Source organism: Phocoena sinus, chromosome 3 (genome assembly GCF_008692025.1).
Source record: "Phocoena sinus isolate mPhoSin1 chromosome 3, mPhoSin1.pri, whole genome shotgun sequence".
NCBI lineage: Eukaryota > Metazoa > Chordata > Mammalia > Artiodactyla > Phocoenidae > Phocoena > Phocoena sinus.
This window is the reverse complement of record NC_045765.1, coordinates 162,268,324-162,281,263: the sequence shown is the minus strand read 5'-3', so window position 1 is coordinate 162,281,263 and position 12,940 is coordinate 162,268,324. Positions and strand designations below refer to the sequence as shown.

The window sequence follows — 12,940 nt, the reverse complement described above, 5'->3', positions numbered from 1 at the left end:
TGCACTGAAATATACAAGCAGGTGCTCTTTTTAAATTATCATTTTACTGAGTGATTATCAAATGGGATAGAATTGCAAACTGGAATTTTGTGAACTGAATTATTCATTAGAGTGAATTTCAATATACTGAACATCAACTTACCATTGCTTGGAGCCATCAGCTAAAGTTTACAAATATTTCCTTACAGGGAATTGTTGTTGCAATAGTATTTCTAGCAGGGGAATGTCAAGTTGGTAAAGCTCTACTATTAACAATGGATCTGTAGACACATGAAAGGAGCACTGTGCCTGCAATCAACAGGCTTAGGCTTCTCAGGCTTTTTTTTTTCTTTTTAAAAAGAAGTCTTCAGAATTCCAGTTACAAGATTTACAGCATTTCAGTCTTATGACCTTTAAAATCTTATGTTTGGAGGTTAATAAAATAGATTGATCCAGAGATACTACATGTTGGGGTCTTTTCTTTTTTCCTTTCAAATGCACTACATTAGATGATGCAGTCTAAGCTATGGAAAGAGGAATATGGAAACAACTGACTACTAGTGCATGTTAGCTGCCCTCCAGTGGCCGCAAGTATAATTCACCCACACCCACTGCCCAATGAGCTAAGGAAATGCTGAACGGAGCCATGTCTCATAAGTACATCAAAGGCTAACAGTAATATACATTTACTGTCTCATAGTTATGTAAAGACAGAATGATGGGAAAATTATTGAATGCTTTAGTGGAACTGAAGCCAAAGTCTCCTCCTTTATAATTCTAAGCCATAAGAAACTTATCTTTATGTTCATTCAAACTGTTTCCCTTTAAAAAACTCCCAATTTAGAAAATTTGCCTATCTATGTCATATGAACCAACCTAAATGATAAAATGATTATCAATGATAAAATAGATCTGACTGCATGGGATACAGCACATTGAAGGGGCAAAAATTTTGATATCAATCTCTAGGGAAGAAAAACATGCAAATATATCCATAGTGATCCCAATATGGTTACAGTTACATAGTGAATTCATTCTGAATGATTTTTATCATTTTTGCTCATGTAAAATATAATACCATTCTCTTATTTTAAATCTTTAACCTCTTTTAAACAATTATAATACCAATGTTTTTAAATACTTTTTGACAATTATTTATTATAAAAATGATGCACATTTATTGTAAAAAGGTAAAAAAATAAATATCACCATAATCTGAGCATTATTAACAGTGTGCTTTCTAAGAGAAATGCTCTGATTCCCATCTCCCTTTTCTTAAAAAAATATTTTATATGTATATATACACATACATATATGTATATATGTATATGCATATGTACACCTTTAATTTTAGTTTACAAGATATCATGAAAATGTTCTACTGAATATTCCTCGAATTATGATTTAATGGTTACATATCATATTGTTAGGCCTTAATTTATTTAGCCAATATTTTTTTCAGCTTTTAGATCGGTTCCAATTTTTTACTGTTATAAATAACAATATAATGACTATCTCGGTGGTCAAATCCTTGCATAGATCTCTGCTTATTTATTTCAATAAATTATTAGAAAAAATTATTCTTTAAAAATTATATCCACTGGTTCCCATGAGAAATTAATTTTGTTTCGTCTTTGCCTATACGATAGATGAGAAATGGCTGTTATGCCATTGCTAGTTTAGTTCGCAAGTCTTTGACAATAGTGAAACTAAACATTTCTTAAATATTTATTGGCCATTTGGGATGGGGGTGTTTGTAAATTGCCTGTCCATGTCCCTATTTTTCTCCTAGTGATTTTCTTTCTCCTGATTTATAATTGCTCCTTTTAAGATTGGATAAAGATAGCACACATACAGAAAATGAATAGCTGCTTCAGTATTACTATCATACAAAGTAGAATTAAAGACAAAAGCCTAAAAGATTTGGACCAAGATAGGCATTTTACCTTTATAAAAGGTATAATCCCCTACGAGTATATGGTAGCTATGTACTGAATAACAGTCCTAAAGTAAAATAAGCAAAACCTGGTGGAAATACAGGCAACATTAACAGAAAAACCGTAATAAAAGGCTGTTCTAAAAGAATGTCATAGAAATACCCTGACACTCCCCAAATAATATTAGTCTTTTAAAGTGCTGTAGACGGTCAACAAAAGTAATCATTTGCTGGAACACAGAAACCACACAAGTCACAGTCTCCAACAATAATGTTGTAAATTGGAAATTAATCTTGAAGCAATTTTATTCTCTCAACTGCTTTAAAGTTTAGAAAATCTTCTTTGAAATTACTATTGGATTCTTGCAGAACTCCAAACTGCAAATAGAGGCCATTTGGAATGTAATAGATCCCACTAAAGACTCAAGAGGACTGAATAACAGAGAGGGAAGGGACTGCATTCACTCCCAGCATCCCGGGAACATAGGGCAGAGAAGGTCAGGAGAGGGGCACCCTTAATTCAGGGACGGGACTCTGCCTCTTCATGCCTTGAGTGCAGGTCTTTCAGGACCAACCCAGAGCCCACAAGTCCTTGGAGCCCCCCAGGTGCTTGGGAGAATAGATGGGGCCCAAAAGTGAGTCCAGGGCAGAAAGAACAGGTGAGAATTGGAGGTGGTATTACCACCTAAAGTCTCCTTATTCATTCTTTAACTGGTTCTCAGCTCCCTTTCTGGAATTCTAGGTGTGTTCTTTCAAGATTCCTCATTCCTCTCTCCAGGAAAGGAGCTCCCAAATCTGGATTCACTCCGTGCTACAGGTGAATATGAAGGTCAGAGTAGAAAATGAGTGCTCAGATGAGGAAACACAGTCCGAAAGGTAAAGTGACTTGTCCAAAGCCTGTGGACAAAGTGTCCATGTTCATAACAGAGCATTATAAGTCATCTTTTTAAGATGCTTCTCCCATTATTTCTACTAACCCTTGACTCTCAACTCCCTTGCCAGCTGACTCACATCTTACCTGCTCCAAGAATGGTGCCCTGATTGACACTGACCCTGAGTACTCCTCTACAGAGAAATTAATCCTTAAAGCCTTTACTATTTGTATATATTATTCTATTTGTATCTGTCATATGTTTTACTTTGAATTCAAAGCATATGGCGATGTGTATAGATTCTTTTCTATAACAGATAAGCACCTGAATTCTTGTGTGTAAATTGAATATTAGAAAATCAAATAATATTTTCTAATTTATATGTCATCATTTAAGTTTTTCACAGAAGAAGAAAGCAAATCCAAGAAATAATGAAAAATCATGTTTTGATACTTTAGAAAGCAATAAATTTGTAATAAAACATTCAATATGTTTAATTTTTAATTATAGAACACATCTGTGTTTTTCAAGATTCTTTTGAATTGCAAGGAACAGAAAAACACTCTTATGAATACAGGTGTTAACAAGAAACCTCAATGGACACTTGTTAAAATGGCAAGACAGATTTTATTCAAGCTATTGCAGTAAGGAAGCAAGATTTCAGTACAGAACTGAGCTTAACTCTAAATACAGCAGGGGCAGCTGCTGGTTTATAGCCAATAGTCAGGGGTCAATGGATAGAAAACACTAAGAGGAACTCGATTAGATTCAAGGGTGGGGAGATTCTCACTATACTGGCTTAGCAGGATTCTGGCTAAAACTGGGCTTTGCAGGCCAAGCACTGGGCCAAGGATGAGGCAGAGTCACAAAGAGGGCTCAGAGGAGCCTGACTAAAGTTTGGTCAAGGGTGGAGTCCTTGCCAGAGGTAATGGGAGTTTAAGAATAAATGAACGAATGACAAACTGTCTTGGCAGCTGCTTGGCCAGCCTCACAGAGAAATGCCACATCCATCACACCCCACAGTGGCTTCTGGCAGTGCATCCCTCACTACAGTGGTCAGACTCCAGAGCAGGGAGCATCTTCCATGCCCAAGTGTTCCACCTCTTTGATGACTCAGCAACCCTCTCCTTCTCCTTTTGTTTCAACTGTTCCTATTACTCTTTGGATCAACCAGAACTCCTGGTTGCAGACAACTGGAATCAACTCTGGATAAATGGCAGAAAAGGAATCTATTAGAATGATCATTTAAAAGGTACAGAGGATAGACAGAAAGACTAGACGATCGGGCTCAGAAGTTAGATGGGAACCAAGAGATGCTGGAGGTCAAAGATCCGCCAAGGTCACACTATGTGACACAGTCTCAGATGCCCCCTGACTCTCAATGCTGCCTCAGCTACCACCACAAATAGGCTGTAAACACGCTTGACCTCGTTTCACTCCCCCTAGATTTCAAGTCCCAAACCAGGGCACCTGACTGGAGGCCCTGAACCAAGGCAGCAGCCACGGGAATGGAGACGACACAGAACTGGAAGAACCTGCTGGCTGAGTAGAAGTTGGGGATAAAAAGATCTGAAGGAGATGCCAAGATTTCTCATTTGAACCACAAGGTAAGTGGTAAAGCTATTATCTGAGATAAGAATTCAGTGGTCTGTTGAACTCGAGGTCTCTGAACGTTCCAGTGAAAAGCTGAAAATGAAAATCTGTATTTCAGAAAAGAAACGGGGGCTTCATGATATGGATCTAAGAATCATCAGCATAAAAGTGATACTAATGTAATCACCCCAAGAAGAAGGTAAAAATTGAGAAGAGAAGTGAACATGGGGCATCAGGGATCAGTGAGATGCAGTGTGAGTTGAGAAAAAGGAACAAATTATAGAAACTGAGAACAGTCAGAGGCAGCATGAGAGGCAAGAAAGAGGAATGTATTGGAACTCAAGGCAAAGAAGAAAAATGTTTCAAAGAAAGAAAAAAGGAGCCAAGAGTGTTAAAGCTCAATCCAAATGTCCCTCCAGAAGGGACTGTTTGAGTAAACCATGATACAGCCATACAATGGAGTAGAGAGGCATGGGGAGACCTCTATATCCTGCTGTGCGTGATCCCTCAGACACAGGTGAAAAAAAGCACAGTGCAGAGCAGTGTGTTGTATGCCACTTTTGGTGTAAAAAGGGGGAACACACAAATGCATGCATGCGCACGTATTTGCTTATATTTTTAAAATCAAACTGGAAGAATAAGCCAAAAACCTAAAATCAAAAAGTTACCTACAAGGGGAGAAGACAACAATGAAAACTGGAACTCCCTAAATGCACCATATTTTATAGTTTTGACTTATCACGGTTCAACACATAATCATAAAACACAGGGTATCAAATTCTTTTTAAAAACAATCTCTAAAAATGGAAAGTAAATTGAAAAAGAAATGGCTCTGGGAATTCCCTGGAGGTCCAGTGGTTAGGAGTTGGCGCTTTCACTGCAGGGGCCCAGGTTCGATCCCTGGTCAAGGAACTAAGATCCCACAAGCCACGTGGCGTGGCCAAAAGAAAAAGAAAACAGAGAAATGGCCCTAATTATGTCTCAAGTTGGTGGCTTAACCACAAACAGAAGAACTATTTTAAGTTACTTTAAAATGAAGTAATTTTTTTGTGTGTATCTATGATATATACTGAAGATCGAAAGAACCTCAAAGAAGTATTAAATTGTTTTCAGTAATCATATTGTTGGTAATAATAATATGATTGTTATTGGGAATATATAATGGATAGTCTATATCCTACCATATAGTAGGATAAAGCAAATAAGCAACTAGGGTAATGTCATTAGGAACTAGGATTTTCAGTGTAAAAGAAAAGAAACACAAACATAAAAATCAAATAAGCAAAAGGTGTTTAATCTTTTTTTTATTTTTTTTATTTTTGGCTGCTTTGAGTCTTTGTTGCTGTGCTCAGGCTTTCTCTAGTAGAAATGAGTAGGGGCTACTCCTTGTTGCGGTGTGCGGGTTTCTCACTGCAGTGGCTTCTCTTTGTTGCGGAGCATGGGCTCTAGGTGTGTGGGCTTCAGTAGTTGTGGCACGTGGGCTCAGTAGTTGTGGCTCAAGGGCTCTAGAGCGCAGGCTCAGTAGTTGTGGCTCAAGGGCTCTAGAGCGCAGGCTCAGTAGTTGTGGCACATGGGCTTACTTGCTCTGTGGCATGTGGGATCTTCCTGGACCAGGGCTCAAACCTGTGTCCCCTGCATTGGCAGGAGGATTCTTAACCACTGTGCCACCAGAGAAGTCCCAAAGCTGGTTAATCTTAATTTTGACTGGAAATATCTTTATGAACTCAGATGTATGTTTTTCCTTTTGAAAACAATGTATTTCCTTGCTGTATCCACTGAAATAGTGATAAACAATGATCAACTCAGCAGCAATGAACACCCCTAGGACCCAGACTAGAGTCTCTAAATACATCCCCTATGAAATGGAACCAGATTTCCTTGGATTCTTAGAGTGGGGTAGAAAATAGACAAGGTGAGCCTGGAGCATCTTCATACCAGAAAGCACGGAAACTGTCAAAGACAACTGAAGTCATGTCAAAGAACACAGGAGCCAACTTGCAGCATCTCCCATGGACCAAAGAAGAAATGTAAACAATAAAAACAATAATGACTGCAATGGATTGAAACAGAACATATACAAGATCCATGATTTCATGGTGATATTTAAAAAGCAAAAACCAAAAACACTTTGGTCATTTCAGGAAGTTGCTCTGGCACCAACTTACTTTGAAAACTGATAAAGGGAAAGGATCAATCATTGTTCCTGCTTTGCCAGAACAAACTGTATTTCACAGCAATCAAACAGCTTATGAGATGGTCGAATTTAAAGAAAAATTCTAGCTTTAAGATGCAGAATAAATGAGAGTAAGTCACCATTTTAACCCTTAATGAAACAGTGAATCTAGGCAGCAAGTATCAATAGATGCTAAAACCGGGACTTCCCTGGTGGCGCAGTGGTTAAGAATCCACCTGCCAATGCAGGGGACACGGGTTCGAGCGCTGGTCTGGGAAGATTCCACATGCCGCGGAGCAACTAAGCCCTTGCGCCACAACTACTGAGCCTGAGCTCTAGAGCCCCCGAGCCACAACTACTGAGCTTGCACACCACAACTACTGAAGCCCATGCGCCTAGAGCTAGTGCTCCACAACAAGAGAAGCCACCACAATGAGAAGCCCGCGCAACGCAACAAAGAGTAGCCCCCGCTCGCCGCAACTAGAGAAAGCCTGCACGCAGGAACGAAGACCCAACGCAGCCAAAAATAAATTTATTAATTTTTTAGAAAAATAGATGTTAAAACCATTGGGTGGAAGATTGATGGAGAATTTTACAGTAGAAAAATGAGGGCACGTTTATTGATCAATCTTAACGTCACTAAAAGTGAGATTACAAGACATTATGCCCCTTAATGCGATGTACTAGGAGCTACGCAGCACTGCCTATGAAATACTCTTGTCAAAATAAGAGAAAAGAAAAGTGATTCTCATCAAGCTTCTATATCAAACTACCAGTTAAGGGAAAGGTGGGGACAGAGGAAATTGTTAAATGACAGCATGATGATGAGGTCAGCCAAACACACAACAGGGAAAACTCTAACAGTATAAATGACACTGTTTCTTCAACCAGCAGGAAGTGATGCTTAAAAGGGGGGGGGGGCTTCCCTGGTGGCGCAGCGGTTGAGAGTCCACCTGCCGATGCAGGGGACACGGGTTCGTGCCCCGGTCCGGGAAGATCCCATATGCCGCGGAGCGGCTGGGCCCGTGAGCTATGGCCGCTGAGCCTGCGCGTCCGGAGCCTGTGCTCCGCAACAGGAGAGGCCACAGCAGTGAGAGGCCCGCGTACCGCATCAAAAAAAAAAAAGAGAGTTGGGGAGGAGACGCTATAGATTGAAAGAGATTTACAAGACACACCAACCCAGGGCAGTATACTAACCTTCTAATAAACCAACAGTTTCCAAATTGTTTAAATAAAAGGACATGGAATGAATACTAAAGACACTGAGAATAGGTGGGTGTGATAAATGATACTGTGATTTTTTGGTCTTTACTTGTTAAATATACATACATGATGTGATGTTTGGGATTTGCTTTAAAATCCCCCGGCAACAACGAAGGAGAAGAATAAATAAAACAATTCTCCAAAACGGTCAGAGAATGTAGCTAATTGCTGAGGTGGGTGATGAGTAGCATGGAGGTTTCATTCGACTTTTTTGTCTACTTTTGTGTATTCTTTAAATTTTCCATAAGAAAAAGCTATAAAAAAATTTTTTAATGGTTTACAGTGTTTAAATTGACATGGAGTCCAAGCAGGAGAAGGACTGAGAAGTATCCATCTGATGTGAGAGAATAATGTGAACATTGTGAAGTGAACAGAAATCACACTGTCTTGTTGCTTTGGGGTCCCAGGCTTCTTCCTCACCCCAAACCCCCTCTCTGTACACCCTTTTATACCATCTGCTCTACTTACACCACAATGTCCAAAACACCTGTCTGGTACCAGTCCTCCTATGTTGGGAAAAATGCCCTGTGCCTTGTCCATTTGCTAAGTTCCTATTCTTTGCTTCCAACTTGCTTAGGACTCACCTTAGGAAAGATTTCCCCAACGTCACCCACTGTTCTCCATCCTTACACCCTTCCATGCTTGCACACAGCACAATGTAATGTAATCATGTGTTCAGATAATTCTCTCCCCTCTACTAGACTGAGCCCTTCAAGCGTTTATTGTTGGGGGTATATTAATAATATTTAACAACCTATACACGAAAAAAATCAATATATAAACCAACATATAAATTGGATGTTTTGATACTTTCCCTTTTATCTCTAGAGAAAATAAATTATATATATTATAAAACAACAAGGTCTTATAGCACATCAGCTTAAAATACATATCTGGTCTAAGGCATTATTTGATATAATCAATAATCTTCCAACAAATCTCCCCCATTGATTTGACAGTCATTAAGTGGCATAGTCTTGGAGAATTTTTAATATCAGCTCTATTATTCATGGGGCTGGATATTCACCCAGTTTCTACTGAATTAATGGCAAATATATTCAAAATTTTCCTAGCCCTCCTAATACTGAGATTCTTACATATTCAAAATCTCCACTAACAATAGTGGTAGGCTGAATATCATTATTCAGCCCCCAAAAACGTCCATGTCCTGACCCGTAAACCTATGAATTACCGTACATGAAAAAAGTGACTTCGCAAAGGCGAATAAACTAAGGACCTGGGGAAGGGAGAGGATATCCTGGATTATCCAGGTGGGCTCACTGTCATCACAAGGGTCTGTCTAAGCAGGAAACAGGAGGGTCAGACTCAAGAGAGAAGTTGATGTGATAAAGGATGGGGTGTTGGAACAATGCCAGGAGGGGGCCACGAGCCAAGCAATGCAAGTGACCTTGAGAAACCACAGAAGGAAAGGAAATGGATTCACCCCAGAATCTGGAAGGAATGCCTGCCAACACCTTGATTTTACCCAGTGAAATGGACTTTGGACTTCTGACCTCCAAAATTGTATGAGAAGAAATGTGGGTTAAGTCACCAAGTTAGTGGTCATTTGTTACAGCGGCTGTAGGAAACTAATAAACAACTAAGTCTTCAGGGTGTTTGTTGGCATGTCGTATTTAAGGTCGAACCCAACCATTCAGGTTCTGTGAGAGATGGTGCAGTGGTGTGGGTAAGAGGGATAGCTCTAGGCTGGGTTGCCTCCTGTAGAACTTTGGTGTAAAGTATCTTCTCTATGCTTCAGTTTTCTCCTTCATAAAATGGTGGGGGGAAGAGGATGCTAATTATAGTACCCAAATTAATTTTCTTTCAGAACATGTTTGGCACAGAGCAGTGAGATATATATATATATATTCGTTAATGCCTATGATAGGTTAGCATTCTCATTGAGGGGTTTTAATGACTTTTCCAGGGATGTTGAAAAGCAACTTCCCTGGCCCCATACCACCCACACAAGTCCCATGCATCCTCTAGGGTCTCTCTCCAGCCTCAGGAGTACCCATGATGTCCAGGGAGACTGACACTCCACATCAGTGCCTGGGTGGCCCCCATTGCCATTCACACTCTTTCCCTGGCTTCCTTACAGCCAAAGTCCTAAGGAGACCAGTTTCTACAAGAGTGCACAGCCACAGCTTCGTGGGCCAGATGGGCACCTGGTGTTTGCCTATTGGGGTGCCAGTGTTACCACCACCATTCACTGTTTCCCCATCGCCTCTGAGCCCACTGGAAGAAGCATGTGGATGACCCAGAAGCCATGGAAAGCGTGTTTAGGTGGTTAGGAGGCTGGTAGAGACTAGGATGGCTGAATAGCAGGCTCCCTTGGGACTTCCCAGGACGTGGGGAGTATTGATGGAGCACAGACTGACCCTCTGGAGTCCACACGGGGAGGGGGCAAACAGCAGGCATCCAAGAGGCAGAACTTTAGGGGATGGACTTGGGCACCAACAAAAAGAAGAGATGCCAATCCACAGCTCTGTCCAGGCAGAAGTCTTTAAATTGCTGGATAATGGAGAAGAAACATGGACTCCCAGTGAGGGGACAGAGAGTACCCAGGGCAACAACGGGGACCTTGAGAGTTCAGAAGCAAGGGTTTACTTGGAATGGAGGTACCCAACATTTCAACAATTAGTATGGCTATACCAGTATGTATCTGCTGAATTTCAGCCTTGTCTAAAATTCCATCTTGTATTCTGCAGTGGATATCGAAGATTCACTCATTCAACATCCATGCTAATCCATTTCTAGTAATTTTTTTTGTACTGTAGTAACTTGACAGCTAAAAACTACATTTCCCAGACTCCTTTGCAGCTCCCTTGCAGCTAGGGCTCCATATGTCATTTAGGTTCTTCCCATCAGGTGAACTTGTATGAGATTTTGTTTTTTTTTTTTTTTTTTTTTGCATGAGATTTTGAATCAGACCAAGCTCTGATGGGAGGTAGGGTGTGAGACATCCACTTTGCTAGTGCAAATTACGGCAGAGGTGATGTGGCCATGGGACCAGGACCAGGCTGGCAGCTCACTGACCAAGTAGACGCCACATTTCCTTTAGTGGCCCAGCTCTGTGGTGTGGCTTTGGAAGCTCAGCTGCTTATTTTTATATTTTATACTGTTTATTTTGTTCAAAACTTCACACTCGATTCAGTGTGACGGCTGAGCCCCTTGATAAAGTCCTTTGCACTTTAAACAGGAAAGTGGATGCTGATGCCTATAACGGAGAACAATGACCGAGCAAATGGTACCAGAAATGAAATTCAGGAAACAGCTCCTCACAGGAATGTGGAATCTGAGCTTGGCTACCTGTATCCAGAGGCTTTCAGACACGGGGACACTAACAGTCACAGCACACAGTGGCAAAGCAGTTAGATAGTCACTTGTAGTGGTCCGGAATGAAGTGACATTGAAGGCCATGGCCTTAGAAACCCCAAGGTCTCCTGCAATTAACAATTACGGGGAATGTAAAGAATACAGCGCTGTAGGGTGGCAGCCACTGAGCAAATGCACCGGGGAAAGGAGATTCCCAGACCCTTGGAAATTAGTGAATCCTGCTCTGAGCTGGCAAAGCATGCCATTGTGGGCCACCAGTCAAAGCAGGGGAGTCTGGGGTTAGTGATAAATGGTGTTTGACTCCAAGTCTCTCTCCAGTGGACCCAGTGGATACATAGACTCATCCTGTGAGCCAATGGACAACTGAACTCATCCAGTGGTTGCTTCCACAATGCCTAAGTGTGTAATCAGAACAGACATCCTTGGCAAATGGCAGAATACTCCATTTTTTCAGGTATAGATTCTCCTGGAACATCCTCTCCCACTGAAAACAGAAAGCAGTGCCACCGTCAAAGATGTGACAGGTGCAGGTGGCAATCCCTACCACAAATCCTTTTAATTCTCCTCTTCTACCAGTACTTCTCTCAAGACAAATGACTTTGGAGCAGGGCTCCTCAGTCTTGGCTCTCCTGCTATTTGGGGTGGATAAATCTTGCACTGTGGGAGTTAGCAGCACCCCTGGCTTCTAGCCACTAGGTGCCAGTAGCACACCCTCTCCAGTTGCGATGTTGTCTCCAGACATTACCAAATGCCCCCTGGGGGACAAAATTGCTCTTGGGTGAGAAGCTCTGAACAACACGAAATAAGCTTAATCAGAGATTGACTCTAATTACAGCTGCTGTTTCCAAATATGATTTCTTGAACTAGAAAGGAGCACAAGTTTTGTTGAGCCTCTTTGGCTTTTGGAAGCGATATATCCCATATTGGGGGGCACTGCTCCTGCCATGGACATAGTAATGTATAACACTTCCAGCTCTGAGTCGGGGCGCAGGGAGCCTAGAGCAAGACACGGCTCCATCTCGTGCAAGCCCCTCTGACCCTTTGACCCAGCTTGAAGTTCCTGGGGAAGATGGAATGCTGCATAGAGGCCTGGGAAGAAAATCATAGCAGAGGCCCCCTGCCCGCTTTGGAAATAACTCTCTTCCTGAAACAGCTCCTAGCTTGCTACTGGGGCCAGTAGAAACTCGAAGTGCCATGGTACCTGAAATTCCCCTCATAAACCCAGTGTTTTCTGATCCTTCAGGTCATAAATGTGGGCTTTTGCAATGACTGTCCACCAGATCCGGAAGGCACAGGTAAGTTCCGTGAGCAGGGAGCTCACATTCCCGGGGCAGCTACACCTGGGCACCTAGGCACCACCTCCTCTCTCACAACCCACACGTGGGGCCTCTTGCGGGGGTGGGCAGCATCGTGCAATGCCTCTGGTTTGCTCCTATGCTTAAACCTGAAAGGTGGAATCTTACAAGATTGTGGAATCTTACAAGATCATTCTCCTCTCAGGACAGATTAGGAAACGTCCCTGGAGAAGTTCAGTCGCTTCCCCCAGATGAGGGAGGCAGGTGGTGACTGGCCAGGACGAGAACTCAGGGCTCCTTGTTTATGGTCTTTTTGCACATTTGAAGGTGAAGAGTTGGTCTAAGATTCTCTAGTAAGAAGTGATTCTGCATCCTACCTCAGCCCTTTCCTTAATATTAACCATACCTAGAGAAAGAAAATCTAGCCATCTGCTGCATTTCATGACATTGTTAAACTTCTAGAAAAACAGAGGGAGTTTCAACTACATTA

General features: G+C 41.6%; 1 protein-coding gene across 13 annotated transcripts in view; it reads right to left on the bottom strand.

The window, feature by feature from the left end:
• Positions 1 to 12,940, bottom strand: part of DNAH5 (dynein axonemal heavy chain 5) — a 262,069-nt gene that overhangs the window by 231,327 nt on the left and 17,802 nt on the right. The window lies entirely within an intron of this gene.